The sequence below is a fragment of the Dendropsophus ebraccatus genome, chromosome 11 (assembly GCF_027789765.1).
Source record: "Dendropsophus ebraccatus isolate aDenEbr1 chromosome 11, aDenEbr1.pat, whole genome shotgun sequence".
In the NCBI taxonomy this organism is placed as follows: domain Eukaryota; kingdom Metazoa; phylum Chordata; class Amphibia; order Anura; family Hylidae; genus Dendropsophus; species Dendropsophus ebraccatus.
Window position 1 is genome coordinate 51,125,108 of NC_091464.1, and position 18,923 is coordinate 51,144,030.

The window sequence follows — 18,923 nt, forward strand, 5'->3', positions numbered from 1 at the left end:
CCCCGTCTGGCTCAGTTGTTCTTCCGACACATCTTCCGCCTGCATGGACTTGCTCTTCACATTGTGTCCGACCGAGGCTCTTAATTTGTCTCCAAGTTTTGGCGTGCCCTCTGCTCGCAGCTCCAAGTGAAGCTGGACTTCTCATCTGCCTATCATCCCCAGACCAACGGGCAAGTGGAGAGAGTCAATCAGATCTTGGGTAACTACCTACGTCATTTTGTTTCCAGCCGCCAAGACAACTGGTCTGATCTACTTCCAGAGTTTTCTTATAACCATCTGGACTCGAGTTCCACAGGCAAGTCTCCTTTCTATGTGGTCTACGGGCATCACCCTCGTCCTCCTCTGCCTCTCTCTCCATCATCTGAGGTTCCTGCCGTGGAGGAATTGATCTCTGACCTTCAGTCGATCTGGGAACAGACTCGACAGTCCTCACTCAAAGCCTCTGAACGCATGAAGGACCAGGCAGATAAGGAGACCTGCCACAAACTTTCTCCCAGGTGACAAAGTCTGGCTCTCGGCCAAGTATGTCCGTCTCAAGATTTCCAGCTACAAGTTGGGTCCTCGATTTCTTGGTCCTTTCTCAGTGCTAAAACGCATTAACCCAGTCACCTACAAACTCCGTCTACCCCCCTACTATGCGAATCCCGAACTCCTTCCATGTCTCCCTCTTGAAGCCAGTGGTCCTCAACCGATTCTCCAGTAAAGCTTCGTCCTCCACTCCACAAGCAGTCTCTGACGACTTATACATTGTTGAAGACATCCTAGCGATGAAAACTGTCAGAGGAAGACGTTTCTTCCTAGTGGACTGGAGAGGTTTTGGTCCTGAGGAGAGATCCTGGGAACCCGAATCTAATATCCTGGATCGGGATCTCATCAAGGAATTTTTGCAGACCAGAAAGAGGGGGAGGCCAAAGGGGGGGGGGTACTGTTAGGGATACGGCGGCGTCCCATGCTCCGGACCGCCGCCGCACCCTCTCTCCTACTTCTGCAGCAGCCGGTGTCCATATGCGCTGCTGTTGCTTCGTCCCCGGGGGGCACCTCACCACGCTCCTGCCCGTCGCTGTGACGGCCGGCTGTTTCAGATTTAAAGGGGCAGTGCGCTCCTAACTGGCTTGAATGTTAATCACTCCCCTATAAGTTCCAGCCCTGCCCCCTTCCAGGTGTTGGAGCCTCTACATGCTTCCCATAGCGTTTGGCCCAGCTCCCTGTTGTTCCTGATTCCTGTGTGCTACCTGGTCCCTAGTCCTTGTTCCTGATTCCTGTCCGCTACCTGGTCCCTAGTCCTTGTTCCTGGTTCCTGCTCCTCTGTCACACTATTGCTCCTGTGTTCAGCCTGTCACCTGTGGTTACGCCTACAGACCTCTGCCAGCACCATCTCCTGCCTACTGCTCCTGCCTCGCCTCGCCTGCTGTCACTAGCAACGAAACCAGGGGTAGCGACCTGGGGGTCGCCTGCCGCAGCAAGCCCATCCCACCTTGGCTCTGGTGAAAACCAGCGGCCCCTTAGACTCCGCTCCCTGGTGCGGTTTAGTGCCATCGCTAGTGTCGGCCCAGTGGATCCACTACTCCAGGCGTTACACACTTGAAGGCAGGGGGTGCGGGAACATAATTAAAGAAAGTATACTTGACCATCCCTGTAGCACTGTCTTACTGGTTTTAGACAGCCGCCAGCCTCCTGCAGCTTGTGCTGTTGAAACATCATGTACTCAGTTGATTGCCCGCTCAGCCAATCAGGGTCTGGGGCGGGACTCCACTGCAGTCACTGAGTGACTGGATGGGCAATTAGTCAGCAGGGCTGTGATGTTTCAGCATGTGACATACCCAGATACCAGGCAAAAATGAGGTTGGGTGGCTGTCAGAGAGACTGCAGAGCAGTGCTACAGAGGCACAGGGATGGGTAAGGGTACTTAATTATGTTCCTGCACCCCCTGCCTGCCTGTCATTTTTAAGTTTTGTGGAACTCTAAAATATGCAGTTAAAGTGACTCCGTACCCACAATCTAACACCACTTGTACCTTCAGATAGCTGCTTTTAATCCAAGATCTGTCCTGGGGTCCGTTCGGCAGGGGATGCAGTTATAGTGATAAAAACAACTTTTAATCTCGCAGCGCTGTGTCTAACGGCCGGGGCTTACATTTGTATATGCATTAGGCTGGCACAACCTCTCTGTCCTTCCTCCCCACCCTCCTCATCATTAGGAAAGCTCCAGGCAGATTGCTTCCTATTCCCCACCTGTGGCAGCCCGGCACATGGGCTGGATCGTTAATACACCTGTGCAAAGCTCAAACAGCAGTAAATGTTCCTGTATCATTCCTAATAAGGAGGACGGTGGGGAGGAAGGATATAGAGGTGGTGCCAGCCTAATGCATATACAAATGTAAGCCCCGGCCATTAGACACAGCGCTTCCGGATTAAAAGTTGTTTTTATGACAATAACTGCATCCCCTGCCGAACGGACCCAGGACAGATCTTGGATTAAAAGCAGCTATCTGAAGGTACAAATGGTTTGGTGGGGACAGATTGTGGGTACAGAGTCGCTTTAATGAGAGGTGGGTGGCTCAGCATGACCTGAGCCTAAAAGAAAAATATTATTTCATGACTTTACTAACGTCTACCATCAGCTAAAAGACAGGTGTATATCTGCCGATGCCTGCCCCTTCGAGCATGATTTACAGCTAATATATTTAATTTCAAAGCAGTTATCCAGGATTAGAAAAAGGACAGCTACTTTCTTGCACAAACAGTGCCACACCTGTATACTGGTTGTGTGTGATATTACAGTTAAACTCCGTTCACCTCCATTTAATGGAATTGAGCTGCGAAACCCACACCCAAACTGAAGACAAGAGCCATTCTGTTTATGGAAGAAAACAGCTATATTTTTAGAAAACACCTTTAAAGGGGTCATGCAAGCGTGCCACTGTTTAATCAGTATAGGAACAGAAGAGGCAAGTATATGTTTTTTTTTTTAATTTTACAGGGACATAGGCCTAATTTTTATTTCATTTAAAAAGAAATTACCAGCTGGAGTACCACTTTAAACAAACTTTTATTCCTTGGATGTGGGATGTGTCAAATTTCTTCAATGCTAAGTCTCTGTTAACACTGCACTGGTATTTGGGTGTATGTTAATTTTTGATATTTTAGCTTCTCCATGATATATAACAAATACTACAGATACACTGATGTGTAATAACTAGAGATGAGAGAAACATTTCATTACACTCTGTGATCAGCTTGTCAGCCAACTGCCTTTAAACTCCGCTACAGGTGCATGGAAAAGTTTGATGCAGTCCAGGACTGCATCCAGCTGTTCCCCCTTCGACATTACAGCACCACCAGCGAGAGGGACTCTGCCCCAAGGGATAGGAAACCTTGTGCGATAAAAGAAAAAGCCCTCCTCACCGGCTTCCTGTACCTGCGGGAAGCCTCGAGTGGGACCTAACTGTCCTGGTGTTTTTGTTATTTTAATCGGGGTTCTTCCTTCTCCCTGGGGCTGCTCCCAATCTTGATAGCTGAAGGGGATTGCCCGTAGGACCACAGTTGTGGTCCAAGACCATCTCACCACCAATGCTGGGATTGTCTTCTCCCGTAGAGCTCACCAGGCTTGAGCTCACACGGGCTTGCCGTGAGCACTTCCTCTTCTGGTTTGGCCATATTACTCCCCTAATGTGGCACAGCGAAGGAGCCCTGAGATCTCCACTTGATGGAAGTGACTTGGAATGCCGTGAGCTCTTCAGTGACAAGCTGCTTGGCAATATTCGAACAAGTGCACTCGAAGAAGGTGGTCGAGTAGGCTGGTGTTTTGTTCAAGTGGGAGAAGCTTCAAGTGCAAGTTCAAGTGCAGAAAGGAGTATAAGTGGAAACGGCAAGAAAAAGGCTTGGGGCCCAGCAGCTCCTGAAACATTCAGGGTACTTATAAGGCCCCCCTACCCCCAGTGGGGATGGTGAGCCACAACCAAGTGTTTCTTTTTTCTTTGCTTATGCTATGATTAATTGCCTTTCTTTAATGTATTATTAGGAAGATGAGTCTAAGGTTGCATTTACAAAGATTTGTCTGACAGATTTTTTTTTAAGCCAAAGCCAGGAAAAGACTATAAACCGAGAACAGGTTATAAAACAAATATTGCGATTTCTCCTCTTTTCAGATCCATTTTTGGCTTTGGCTTAAAAAAGCTGTAGGATAAATCTGTGTGTGTAAATGCAGCCTAAGGCCATGTTCACACTGTATAACACCGGCTGGCGTTACTAAAGATCATCCTGTCCCATACTGCAGTACTGACCGGATGATCTTCAATTCTGGTGAATTTGCATGCGGGTGCATCAGTGTGCGCTCGCATCCAAATTCCCCGCTACACACAATGGAGCATTCGGGCTGAGCCGCACGCTCTATTGTGTGAACTGACAGGTTCAGTGAATAGCGGCCACAGAAAACTGACATGTTTTTTGCGCGGCCGTATGGAATCCTGGCCGGAGTGTGAACTATGTGTATACGCTCCAGTCGGGATTCCATTCTTTCACATTAAGACGTAGGTGTTGTATAAATCACGGCCGTTGTTGCAAATTGCATTTACACAGACAGATTTATCTAATAGAATCTTGAAGCCAAAGCCAGGAATGGGTCTGAAAAGAGGAGAAATCGCAGTCATTCCTTTATGACCGGTTTCCTGTTCATAGTCTGTTCCTGGCTTTGGCTTCAAAAATCTCCAAAAAATCTGTCTGTGCAAATGCACCATAAGAGATGCTCATCTCTTAGGATGAGTCTCAAAGATGTAGAATTTGCAAGGGCAGATTATCTTCTGATTATGTTCGTGCTACTTGTGAGGCGTACATTGCTAAGATGGTGGTGGCAGAGGTTTCATGGTGACTATTTGGTCCTCCATGGAGTGAGAATTGTGTATTTCCTTGTGTAATCGGTTGCTTTTGATAATAGTTGCAGAAGGCTATAACCACACAGATATATAGAAAAATAAGGTATTTAACACAAAAAACAGTACTTAGCTACGGTAACAGATGGTACAGGTGCATAGTTGTTTCATCCACAATGAAATGGGGAGCTCCATTGTATATTATGCACTAATATACCCCATCTCCCTCGATGACCACCAGGGTGCTGGCACCTTCCTTCCATGGTCCCCGCTGAGGCTGGCTAAAAGCTACAAACCCCAGACTTTTATAGTAAGTTTGGGTGGGGGTGATGTGCTTCTAGGTCTATGTAGACCATGAAAGGAAGTTTCCCCGGCCTTGTACATATTTGTTAAGCACAATGGGTACACGGTTTCACAATTACGGCTACAAGGTCTGACAACAACAGTAACAAATAAAACCAGTCCTACCTACACAGCCAGCTAAGATAGATATTAACAAATAAGACATTAAAACACTACATCATTCCTTCTCATCACATCAATAAGACACTTTAATATTCTGAAATAAACCCATCCGGTTACACTCCACCCCTTGTCTTATTGATGTGATCTAAGGAAAATACAAAACATTATTTGTGATGCCATTTACACATTCTTCTTTTATCATCCTCATTTAAACATGTAATTGTTCACTTCCTATTCTCTCTTCATAGTGTCCAGACTCCATCACATTCTCATACCAAACCTTTTTCCTCATACAGATACATGTACGCAATGTCACACTATATGCTAATAATCAGAGACAGTCCTTTCAGAATCTATTTCTCAATGCAACCTGGTGTTGTACTAAGTAAAAGTTTCACAGATGTCTGCTTGTATTACCTCATGTTAAAGAATAGAATGGCCACTTCTAATCCTTAAGAGGACAATACACACACAATGGGGCAATGCACAGATTAATCCTAAAGTAATGATATGAGGTTTTCTTGTTTAGATGATACTATGCCTTGCACTATATTCTGTAGAATCAGTCAGGCTGGTTAAACGTTCTTTTAGCTCTGCAAACTATCTCCATTGAATCAGTAAAAGCCTTCTTCAAACTTGTTGGATGGTCTAGAAGTGTCGTGTATACAGTCATCTGGATTATCCATCAGTGAAGGACCTTTAAAGATGTGAAATGGAGACTGACACACAAAATGGCGTCCAATATACTTCAAATAGCCACATTCTAGTCCTAGCATTACAATCCACCACTGGGCTATTTGAAGTCATACAATCATCTCTTTAAAATATTTTTCACCCCAAATATTATATGATTTGTTTCACTAAACACTTCACCATCTACCTCTTACATTGGTCGGTTGCTACAAACAGAAACTGGAACAGTCACAGCTGGGCTTAAAAACAAAAAGAATGATAGAATTATCAAATGTCCAGTAACACAAATTACAATGTCCATTCTGGTGTGAATCTTCTTTCTGCTGATCTTCTTAGACCCTAATCTCTGGTGCAGGGAAGCAAGGGGATTATTGTGCCCTCGCCAAAAGGGCCTATTGCCCAGGTAACATCACTACTTCCATGGTTGGCCAAAGAACAGACCCTCAGTAGGCATCTGCCCCCGTCCTTTACAAGTTTAGAAGTCTGTCTCATTTCTCCCCTCTGTATCTCTGGTGATGGGTCAGGGGGGGTTGAAGGTATGGCTGGAGGTGCAGACAGTAGACCCCCTTTAGCAGTGCTGGGCCAGGTACAGGGTCTTTCTTCACTCATGCATGATCTTGGCACCTTTTAAAGACACTGTAGATCTTGGGATGTCAGCTCTTCAGGCTCTCTGCACTTGCTGAGACAGACTTAACAAGGGTCAATATCCAAATAGGAATGAATCAATGAATTCACAGCAGATGGCAAGCATGGTGGAGCTGTGTAACACAAACATGGTAGCTCTGATCTTAGTCACACACGAGAACTCACAAAGTCCTGTACATTTTCATGGTGGTCGCTCTTCACTGCTCCTTTATCAAATGGATAACACAAAAATAAAAATCCAAATGTCTTTCTTAGACATTTGGATTAGACACCCCCTTGATCACGGATAAGTATACATGCAGAGTAACTGCAGGGATATATATGCTGCTCATGTCTAATTGCAACCTGGAAAGGAACCGCCCACTGTCAGGTGAGACAAACACCTGATAAAAGATCTCTATGTCAGGTGAAGTGTTAGTACCACACTGGGAAAATACATGTGTCATAATATAACCAATACATGCAAGATACAATCCTTAATATGATAAGCAAGATCAGTTTTGAAATTTAAACCTTTCACTGTCCTGGTATCAATATGAAGTATCCAAAAGGCTTCGCGTTTGATGAGAAGGCGGACCTAGTCCCCTCATCTCTGGGGCTTAAACACTTTTTTTTTCTATGGGAATTGATCCGTAGGTGGTGGTCAAAGAAATGGCGTGTCAAGCCTCTGCAGGGAGTGAATCTTATAGCAGCTGTAGCATCAGGCACATGTTCCATGATTCTCTGCTTCAGCTTGTGTTTTGTACTACCTATGTATTGTACCTTGCAAACGGAGCACCAAGCAAGGTACACAACAAATGATGTATTACAATTTGACAAATGAATGTATATTAACCCCTTCAAGACCAAGCCTATTTGCACCTAAAAGACCAGGCTCATTTTTCAAAATCTGACCTATCTCACTTTATGCGCTTATAGCTCAGTGATGCTTTAACGTATGCTAGCGATTCTGAGATTGTTTTTTCGTCACATATGGCACTTTGTATTAGTGGCAAAATTTGGTCACTACTTTGTGTGTTTTTTGTGAAAAACATCAAAATATCATGAAAAATTGAAAAAATTTGCATTTTATGAACTTTGAAATTCTCTGCTTCTAAAAAAAGAAAGTTGTATTACATAAATTAGTTACTAAGTCACATTACCAATATGTCCTCTTTATTCTGGCTTCATTTCATAAACATATTTTACTTTTTTAGGGTGTTACGGGGCTTAGAAATTTATCAGCAAATTACCACATTTTCGTGAAAGTTTCCAAAACTGATTTTGTTCTTATTTTAAGTTGATTTAGGAGATTTGTATACTGGAAACCCCCATAAGTGACCCCATTTTGGAAACTAGACACCTTAAAGAATTAATCTAGGGGTATAATGAGCATTTTAACCCTACAGGGGCTGGAGGAAAGTATTCACCATTAGGCCGTAAAAAAATTAAAAATTAAAATTTTCCAATACATACATACATACATTTAGAATAAAGTTTCTCATTTTCAAAAGGAACATGAGAGAAAAAGCACCCCAAAATTTGTAACACGGGTTCTCTTGAGTACTACGGTACCCCATATGTGGGCGTAAACCACTGCATGGGTACACAGCGGGGCTCAGAAGGGAAGGAGCGCCAATTAGCTTTTCCATTGCAGATTTTGCTGAAGAAGTTTCCGAGCGCCAGGTGCATTTGCAGAGCCCCTGTAGTGTCAGCAGAGAGAAAAAAACCCATAAGTCACCCCATTTTGGAAAGTACACCCCTCAAAGAATTCATCTTCGGGTAGGATGAGCAATTTGACCCCACAGGTGTTAGAGGAAAGTATTCAAAATTAGACAGTAAAAATGAAAAACTAAAATTTTTTCCAATAATATGTTCGTTTAGTTTGAAATTTTTCAATTTCACGAGGAAAAAGAGAAAAAAAGTACCCCTAAATTTGTAACGCAGGTTCTCCTGAGTAAAAAGGTACCTCATATGTGAGCATAAACCACTGCATGGGCACACAGCAGGGCTCAGAAGGAAAGGAGCGCCAATTAGCTTTTTCAATGCAGATTTTGCTGAAGAAGTTTCTGAGCGCCAGGTGTGTTTGCAGAGCCCCTGTAGTGCCAGCGGAGTAAAATCTTGCCATATGTCACCCCATTTTGGAAAGTGCACCCCTCAAAGAATTCATTTTGTGGTGTGGTGAGCATTTTGACCCCACAGGTATTAGAGGAAAGTATTCAAAAGTAGACAGTAAAAATGAAAAACTCAAATTTTTCCAATAATATGTTCCTTTAGTTTGAAATTTCTCAATTTCACGAGGAACAAGAGAAAAAAAGTACCCCAAAATTTGTAACGCAGGTTCTCCTGAGTAAAAAGGTACCTCATATGTCGGTATAAACCACTGTATGGGCACACATCAGGGCTCAGAAGGGAAGGAGCGCCAATTAGCTTTTTCAATGCAGATTTTGCTGAAGAAGTTTCTGAGCGCCAGGTGGGTTTGCAGTGCCCCTGTAGTGCCAGCGGAGTAAAATCTCGCCATAAGTCACCCCATTTTGGAAAGTGCACCCCTCAAAGAATTCATCTTGGTGTGTGGTGAGCATTTTGACCAAACAGGTATTAAAGGAAAGTATTCAAAAGTAGACAGTAAAAATGAAAAACTCGAATTTTTCCAATAATATGTTCCTTTAGTTTGAAATTTCTCAATTTCACGAGGAACAGGAGAGAAAATTCACCCCAAAAATCTGTAACGCAGCTTCTCCTGAGTAGAACGGTACCCCATATGTGGGCATAAACCACTGTATGGGCACACAGCGGGGCTCAGAAGGGAAGGAGCGCCAATTAGCATTTTCTCTGCAGATTTTTCTGAAGAAGTTTTTGAGCACCAGGTGCGTTTGCAGAGCCCCTGTAATGTCTACAGAATAGAATCCCCCCATAAGTCACCCCATTTCGGAAAGTACACCCCTCAAAGAATTCATCTTGGGGTAGGATGAGCATTTTGGCCCCACAGGTATTAGAGGAAAGTATTCAAAATTGGCCAGTAAAAATGAAAAACTTGAATTTTTCCAAAAATATGTTGGTTTAGTTTGAAATTTCTAAATTTCACAAGGAACAGGAGAAAAAATGTACCCCAAAATCTGTAACGCAGGTTCTCCTGAGTACAACGGTACCCCATATGTGGGCATAAACCACTGTATGGGCACACAGCAGGGCTCAGAAGGGAAGGAGCGCCAATTTGCTGGAGCAAAACCGCAGCTAGAAACAGTTATTAGAATAGCGCAGTTACTAAAATACAATAAAAAAAATTAGATTACAGGTAATGTGGGGTGGTTACGGGCAGTCTGAGGTGGTTACGGGCAGTCTGGGGTGGTTACGGGCAGTCTGAGGTGGCTACGGGTAATCTGGGGTGGTTACGGATAATCTGGGGTGGATACGGTCAACATGGGGTGGTCACAGGCAACCTGCTGTGGTTACGACAACCTGGGGTGGTTACAGGCAACCTGGTGTGGTTACGGGCAACGTGGGGTGAATACGGACAACCTGCTGTGGTTACAGACAATCTGGTATGGTTACAGGCAACCTGCTGTGGTTACGGACAATCTGGGGTGGTTACGGGCAACCTGGGGTGGTTACAGGCAACGTGGGGTGGTTACGGACAATCTGGGGTGGTTACGGACAATCTGGGGTGGTTACAGGCAACCTGCTGTGGTTACGGATAAACTGAAGTGCTAATAGGTAATCAGAGGTGGGTACCTGTAATCTGGCGTGGTTATGGGCAATCTGGAGGGGGTCACTGGCAATTTGGGGTGGTTAGAGGCAAGGTGCAGTGTTCAGAGGCAAGGTGCAGTGGTCAGATGCAAGGTGCGGTGGTCATAGGCGACGTGCAGTGGTCATAGGCGACGTGCGGTGGTCAGAGGCGACGGGTTACAGACAATCTAGAATTGTTACGGATAGAGTGAAGTGCTTATAGCTAATCTGGGGTGGTTACATCTAATTTGGGGTGGTTGCAGGCAATCTGGGGTGATTACGGACAATCTGGAGGGGGTCACTGGCAACGTGCGGTGGTTACTGGCAACGTGCGGTGGTTACGGGCAACGTGCAGTGGTTACGGGCAACGTGCGGTGGTTACGGGTAATCTGGGGGGTTACGTGCAATCTGACGTGATTACGGACAACCTGGGGTGGTTATGGGCAACGTGCGGTGGTTACGGGTAATCTGGGGGGGGTTAGGGGTAATTTGGGAGTAAACTGCAATTATTACTATAATAAAAAGTGTGTGTTTTATTTTTTTGTATGTTTGTCACTTTTTGTACTTTATACATTCATGTTCACTGTATTACTATGATTACTGTGATATTTTCTAACACAGTAATCATAGTTCAGTGACAGAGACCAAATTGGTCTCTGTCACTTTAAATTTTCAGAGCTTGGCTGGTTGTGGAGCGCATGCGCACTTCATAACCAGCCAGGACATGGAAGAGGAAGGAGCTCCAGGAGCAGGTGAGTATATGGGGAAGGGGGGGGGGGTGACTGGGGGACCGGGGTGACAGGGGGGGTGGGGGCGACTTGGGGGGTGGGGGGGACATCACTTTTTATCCCCTGTCACCAATCATTCATGGTGACAGGGGATAAAAAGTGCCGGCGGCACATGGCACAAGCGATCAGCGGTATATAGTATATACCGCTGATCGCTTGTACCGGGACCCCACAGGGCGGGTCCCGATGACTTCCCCATGCTCTCCGCTACCTCCGGTGGCGGAGAGCATGGGGCTTTCATTCATTTTTCTTTTTGGATCACTGTGAACAGACATTAGTCTGTTCACAGTGATCGCGGCGGCCATCTTGGATCCGATGGCCGCCGCGGGAGGGGGGGTTAGTGACTGGGGCACTAGGGGGCTGATCTGGGGTCTGATTTTTACTTATTTCATCTCCCCCCTCCGTGGATTCATGCCGTTTCGGCGGTCACTAAGGGGTTAATGGGGGTCAGCTGCGGAATTGCAGCTGATCCTCATTATCTCCGGTGCTGTACACAGATGAGAGCGGGATCGCTGTCCCTGCAGCGATCCCGTTCTCATCACAAAGCCCCTGTCAGTCAGGAACGTATATGTACATTCCTACTGCACGGGGCATGTGCAATAGGAACGTATATATACAGATGGCTGACGTGAAGGGGTTAAAGACCTGTCCTGTACTTGCTGATGCAAAGGTGGAAGATTTCTGAATGTAACTGCATAATCTGCACCTGGGTATGGCGCATTTGTGAGAGCCACGAATGGTTAACCAATTCTCTTTATGTTCCTCCTGATGTTGAATAACAATCGGGGACAAAATGTTACTTAGTGTTTTGCCCCTTCTGGCAACAAATCGCACACCTGGGGACAAGATGGCTTCACATTTATTGTCCTGGATTAGAATAGGGACATATTTGAGAATGTTTTCAATTTCTGTGAACTGTGAGCTGAAAGGTGTAGAAAACGTAACAGGAGAGGGCATGGTAGAAAAAGAAGAAGTATTAGTTTTTTCCTATCTCTGATGTGATATGTCCTGTCTCTACTCTCGGCTATTCTTCTGGCTCTCTGAATGGTATGCTGGTGGTATCCCCGGGTGAGGAGTCTATGTTCCAAGTCATCACAAGCACATTCGCATGAGATGGAATTTGAACAAGCTCTAATAAACTCACCAATTGGTAGATTTCTAATTACGTGTGCTTAATGATGGCTATGTGCATGTAGGAGCCCATTGCCAGCCAAGGGTTTCCTGAAGAGACTAGTCTGTATCCTGCCGTTCTGAAAACACAAAAGACTGTCCAAATATGAAATTTGTGTGGGCTCATATTGATGTGTGAACCTCAAATTCAAATTATTAGAATTAACATAATGAACAAAATCTTGAGCTAGAAGGGGCCCCCCCATCCATATTCGGAGGAGATCATCGATGTACCTCCCGAACCACCTGATGGAATCGTGGTAGGGATTGGCAGGATTGTACATGACGACCTCCTCCCAATATGCCATGTACAAATTGGCTAGGGATGGGGAGAACTTGTGGCCCAGAGGGCAACCAACTGCCTGTAAATAAAATGTGTCACAAAATTTAATGAAATTATGTGAAAGCAAAAACTGGGTAATGAGAATGATGTATTCTTTAAGGCACTCTCCATAATTGCAGTATTTTTCTAAATGATATTTTAAAGCTGTGATGGCCTTGTCGTGAGGGATGCAGGCATATAATGCGGTTACATCCAGAGACAGCCAGGAGCTGGAAGAATCACATGGTAAATTGTCTATTTGTGCTAGCAGACTTTTGCTGTCACGTATATACCCTGAGCATCTGGTTTCTAGGGGCTGCATGAGACTATCCAACTAGGCACAGGTATGTTCAACCAGGGACCCAACGCCTGACACTATCGGGCGTAATGGGGGAGGAAAGGTGCCTTTGTGTCTTTGGGAAGGCATGGAAGAAAGGTGTCAAAGGATGTTCTACCAAAAGGTACTAGTAGAGTATTGTACCGTGTTAGCCATAGAAATCAGTAGAATAGAGAAGAAATCAGGCGATACCTTTTGGAGGCTGAGTATATTTGATTGTAAGCTTTCGAGAGTCTAGCTCCCTTTGTCAGACATGATGTTATACAAAACTGAAAAAATCACAGACTTATACACACACTAGAAGGATTTCATCAAAGGATTTTAGAAACTTTAAAAATAACAAAATGCAATACACAGGGTCTGCTATTTACAACCGGTCAATAAACTAAAGCTCGTGAGGATGGTAAGCTCTTGTTGCTATCTGATTGTTAGATTAATGGCCTGATAGCAATTAATGGTCTTCATAGCCAGAACTGGTCACACATAGGCCGACATGAAGCTGGCATGGATATTGAGACCATGTTGCAAAGTTTTAAATTTGAGCATTAGTTTATATTCCCATTCCCTTCTTACTCTTTGTGTCTTAAAATGTCCCATTAAGACCGTAACCCGCAGGTCTTCTACTGTGTGTCCCTCTCCAGAGAAATGTGCAGCCACAGGGAGATCTGTCTGGCCGTTTTTAATAGTAAAGCGGTGTGAATTTATATGTTGACTAAGTCTCTGCCCTGTTTCCCCCACATAGAGGCCTATAGTGGGGCATCGCACACACATGATCAGATACACCACATTGGAAGATCTGCAAGAAAATGTTCCCTTGATTCTGTGTACCTCCTGTGACTGTGGGACTGGTACACTGTCAGAGGTTTTGCACTGGTTTTGTAGGCAGGGAGAAGTGCCATTATCCGTTGGGGCCTTAAGAGCACTGCAGACAATGATTTGTCGCAGGTTTGGTTGTTGACGAAATAAAAACAGTGGGGGGACTGGGAATATTTCTTTTAGTCTGCTATCCTTGTGTAGCACAGATTGGAGTTCCCTAGAAATCTTTCGTAGGATCTCCAGCTGTGAATTGTAGGTGACAACTAGGGGCACTCGGGGTTCATCATGGGCCTCCTTGTATGTGAGGAGAGTGTGCCTGTTGATGGCTGCTGCTTGGCTGATCTGTTTGTCCGTCATGTTTGGTTTGCAGCCCAATTGGAGGAATTCAGTCCTAAGATTAAGGAGGTGCTGGTCCAGGTCTGCTTTTTCTGAGCAGATACGGTTGTACTGAATAGCCTGGCTGTATATAATAGATTGTTTTGTATGTTTAGGATGGAAGCTGTCGCTTCTCAGGTAAGCAGTTCGGTCTGTCGGTTTGCGGTATATTGATGTAAGTATCCAGTGGTCTTTAATGCATATAGTTGTGTCTAAAAAGTTGATTTCACCAGGGGAATGGCTTAGTTTGAGGTTTATGGTGGAAGTCTTCATGAAATTTAAGCAAGTCCTCCTCACCTGCAGTCCAGATAATCAGCATATCGTCAATGTATCGAAGGTAAGTCATAGGTTTCATGGTGCATGTGGATAGGTATGCTCCTTCCAGTTCTGCTATAAAAAGATTTGCATACTGTGGTGCACATCTTGAGCCCATTGATGTCCCCTACAGGGACCAATTTGTCAGGGACATGCGCGCCAGCCTGTGACAAGGGGGAGGGGAGACCTTAAACAAGGACCAAAGAGGGGAGAAGGACAAGACAAGGAGATCAGAGGAATTTGGGAGCTCTAGGTTCACCTGGGTTGCACTAGCCCTACAGGTCGATTCACCTCACACACTCACGCTTTAGGCCATGCTCTCGGGTCGTAACTCGAGCGTAAATCGCCGCCTTCCGCACACCCAGACACCAGACACCCACTTGGCCACAAACACTGCCTGCTCACTGGCCAACACATCTGTATCTGGACCCACCAATCACTGTCATACATGTGACCCACTGACCGCTGCTGAACACACATCCACGAAGCACGCACACGGAACTTTGCTATGTTGGGACCCACGGGCTGTTGTCATACACGTGACCCACCAGCCGCTGCCAGACACCCAAACACAACATACATACACAACTTTGCTGCCACCACCCTATCTATTACGTTACTGGGGAGACAGGGAACCCTAAGAGTGTTCCACTCACAAGCAGGCACACCCACACGGTAGAGTAAGACACCCGGTCATACAATATATGGTTGCACACCGCACATGCACTCTTCCTGGAGCTAACTAGATTTGTTTAGGCTACAAGAAAAACCATCAAACTTTTAGGTTTAATGCATTAAAATGGACAGTACTTGGTAACAAAAAGATGGTTAAAAAAAAGACATACAGACACTGCAAACAATAAAAACAAAAAGGATAAAATAAGAAAGTTCTAATACTTAGCACAGGGATGCGTTGTATAGACTCTTCCTTCCCTGGGGATTTGGGCTTAGAAAGTGGTGCACAAACCAATTCGATTGGATCCCCAACTATTCAGTTAGCCTCCAAAAGGTATCGCCTGATTTCTTCTCTATTCTACTACCAAAAGATAATCTTTTGTTTTATTGTCTAAGATACCCATGTTGACCCCCATCTCTAAAATGCAAGCTTTTTCTTACATAAGATATTGGGTTCACTTGACAATTGTTTGTATGTCGTAGTGTCCTTAAGGAGTGTCAGGGCTTCCACGACGTACAGAGCCTTATCTTTTTTGTGCAAGTATGAGGTTATGTTTTTTGTTTACCTGTTTACCACCTTCAGTTGAAAAGTGTCCATCAGAGGGACACGTGAGTTCAGTGGATAAAAATAGGGGTTAGGTGTCCGTGTCCTGTTAATGGTAGTTTCTACCGTATCGTATCATCGTCTGACCGTGATGAGACTGTAGGTCAAGAAGTGAGTGTACCGCCACCTGTTCGGAAAAAAAAATGTTCAGTGGTATATGACCCAGACCTACATCATTCAAATCTGGAAGCATATTATTGGCATTACAGGTGGTAACAGCATTATCCATTTCAAAGAAATGTCTCTTAGTAGTCAAAAATCTGACGAATCTATTGACATCCTGCAAGGTTTGATATAAACCAAAATCGCAGTCCTGCACAAACGATAATCCATATTTTAGAACTTCCTGCTGTGTCTAGGCTAAAACGCAGGCTAAAAGGTTGTATACTTCATGTGTCTCAGCTCTGCTCACATTCTGCATCTGTTCTGTTTTTTTCCTCCATGGCCGGTGTTTCCTGCCAGCCCTCCTTGTGCGTTTTTTGGAGGTTGGTTATTATAGGCTGTGTCAGGGATGAGGGGCTTTAGTATAATTTTAGGACACAGAGAGGATAGTGTTAATATGATTCTCAATAACACATGATTTACAAAATGCTGATGTTGTTCATCAGGTTGGGTCACTCTGACCCATCCTCAGGACACTTATCTATGTTCTGGTCTACAGAACATTGATAGAGAGCTACAGAGACATCATAATTGAAGATAACTTGATTGAATAAACAGTAACAAACTGATTAGCAGGGAATCGATCGATACCAACCTTTAACCAACCACGATTGGATGTTATTCTTATTAATTTCCCTTACGCTGCAAATAAGATATTTACTCATATTGATCACATTGCGCATGACCGGATATAATCACATGACTTCATCTATGGAAAATACCTAAAGATTCTTGGTTAATGTTTAATGAGGTGTACACCCCGCAAGGGGTATAAAAGATGATGACTTTGTTGCAATAAACATGCTGCTACTCAGAACCATCTCGAGTTGTCTGCATGCTTCTTGGCCAAGATGCCCCTTCAATCTGGCTACCATCCAATATACCTGAAGGTCTTACCTGAAGACCACCCTAACAGCTGCTTGATCCTCCAAAGATTGGTAAGAGCTCGTATTTGGGCGTTGTGTTTTCCAGGTAGATGTTTTTTTTAATCTATTTTTATTTTTATTGTTTTTACCTGCTATGCGGGGAGGTGATGTAATTTGTTTTTCTGACTCTGATACCTCAGTTTGGGTATCTGTGGTATCCCCTTCCGTGACACTAAACGTTGTAGACCTGTACGATGTCTCCCCCTCTGTGTTTTTATTTTTTAAAATAGAGCCGGGGGATCGTTACATTCTGCGTTTATCTTGACATGTGTAAACACTGTTTGAGAGAGTTTTTTTTTTTTACTATCGAGGCCTTAAATAGGCCTAGATTAAAGTAACACAAAAAAAATTGTATACAGCCTTGGAGCAATAAGGAAATAAAAAGAAAAGAAAGGATTAAAGTTCACCTTAAACTTGGTGATAAGAATTATTTGGCATAGGGTGAAAAGGTCCATGGTTCTCAGTATCTTATAACTTTCGAGATAGAGTTAGATACAGGTGAAAAAAAAATTTAATGTGCACATTGTAGGTTTACTTGATTAATTACTTCAGAAATTGAAGGAGGATTGGGCGATTTCCATGCTTGAGCCAATGCTAGTCTAGCTGCAATGAGTAAATGGTGAATAATCGTTCTTAAGGAAATAGGGAATGATACTAGATTGTTATCTGGAATAGCTAAGGCTGGATCAAGTTGACAAGTATTAAAAGTGATGCTGGAGAGTAAATAAAACACATCTTTCCAATATTTCGAAATGTTTGGACAAGACCACTACATGTGTAATTGATTAGCTATTTGGCCACAACCTCTCCAACAAAGAGATAGTCATTATGATCCCAGTTGAATTTAGTTTATAGGTTTTTTGTACATTTTGTCCCCTACTGTTATTAAACATCAGGAGGAACGTAAAGAGAATTAATAACCATTCGTAGCTCTCACGAATGCGCCATGCCCATTAGGAGTCTTCCTATTCTCCCCATAGAAATCCCAGCTTGCGTTCAAGTGGGGAGCCCCCTCGTGATTTCTGTCCAGCCAGGAGGCTTTGTCAGCTTTTCCACATCTGTCCCCATTTCAAGATCTTGCCCCTCCCCTTTCCGATTTGCATGATTTATTCCACTTCGGTACAGTGTAGAACCAGCGGTAGGTGTCATCCTATTCTCCCCGTAGAAATCCCAACGTGCGTTCAAGTCAGGAGCCCCCTCTTGCTTCCTGACGAATCTTCTGAAATGCTTTCGCCAAGAGAGCTGGAGCTGTTGTCTCCACCTTCACTCTCCCTAATGTGGAGAGAGCCACCAGCGGCGCGGTATATATTTCACAGGGGTCTCCCTTTCCACCGTGCTCGCTTCTGCAGCACATATACTAAAATTGGAACGATACAGAGAAGATTAGCATGGCCCCTGCGCAAGGATGACACGCAAATTCGTGAAGCGTTCCATATTTTGTTCCGCTCGCGTTTTCCAGGGACCTTTGTTCGAGGTTGGCTTCGTGATTTCTGTGCAGCCAGGAGGCTTTGTCAGCTTTTCCACATCTGTCCGCATTTCAAGACCTTGCCCCTCCCCTTTGCGATTTGCATGATTTATTCCACTTCGGTACGGTGTAGAACCAGCGGTAGGAGTCGTCCTATTCTCCCCATAGAAATCCCAGCGTGCGTTAATGTCGGGAGCCCCCTCTTGCTTCTTGACGAATCTTCTGAAATGCTTCCGCCAAGAGAGCTAGAGCTGTCGTCTCCACCTTCACTCTCCCTAATGTGGAGAGAGCCACCAGTGGCGCGGTATATATTTCACAGGGGTCTCCCTATCCACCGTGCTCGCTTCGGCAGCACATATACAAAAATTGGAACGATACAGAGAAAATTAGCATGGCCCCTGCGCAAGGATTAGGGAGAGTGAAGGTGGAGACGACAGCTCTAGCTCTCTTGGCGAAAGCATTTCAGAAGATTCGTCAGGAAGCAAGAGGGGGCTCCCGACTTGAACGCACGCTGGGATTTCTACGGGGAGAATAGGACGACTCCTACCGCTGGTTCTACACCGTACCGAAGTGGAATAAATCATGCAAATCGG

The 18,923-nt window shown here is 44.6% G+C and overlaps 1 non-coding gene and 1 pseudogene across 1 annotated transcript; both read left to right on the top strand.

The window, feature by feature from the left end:
* Positions 1-18,198: 18,198 nt before the first annotated feature.
* LOC138768482 (U6 spliceosomal RNA) lies at positions 18,199-18,305 on the top strand. The gene has a single exon (XR_011359129.1). It is a non-coding gene; the product is annotated as a U6 spliceosomal RNA (small nuclear RNA).
* A 361-nt stretch (positions 18,306-18,666) lies between these two features.
* On the top strand, positions 18,667-18,740 carry LOC138768500 (U6 spliceosomal RNA; annotated as a pseudogene).
* Positions 18,741-18,923: the final 183 nt, after the last annotated feature.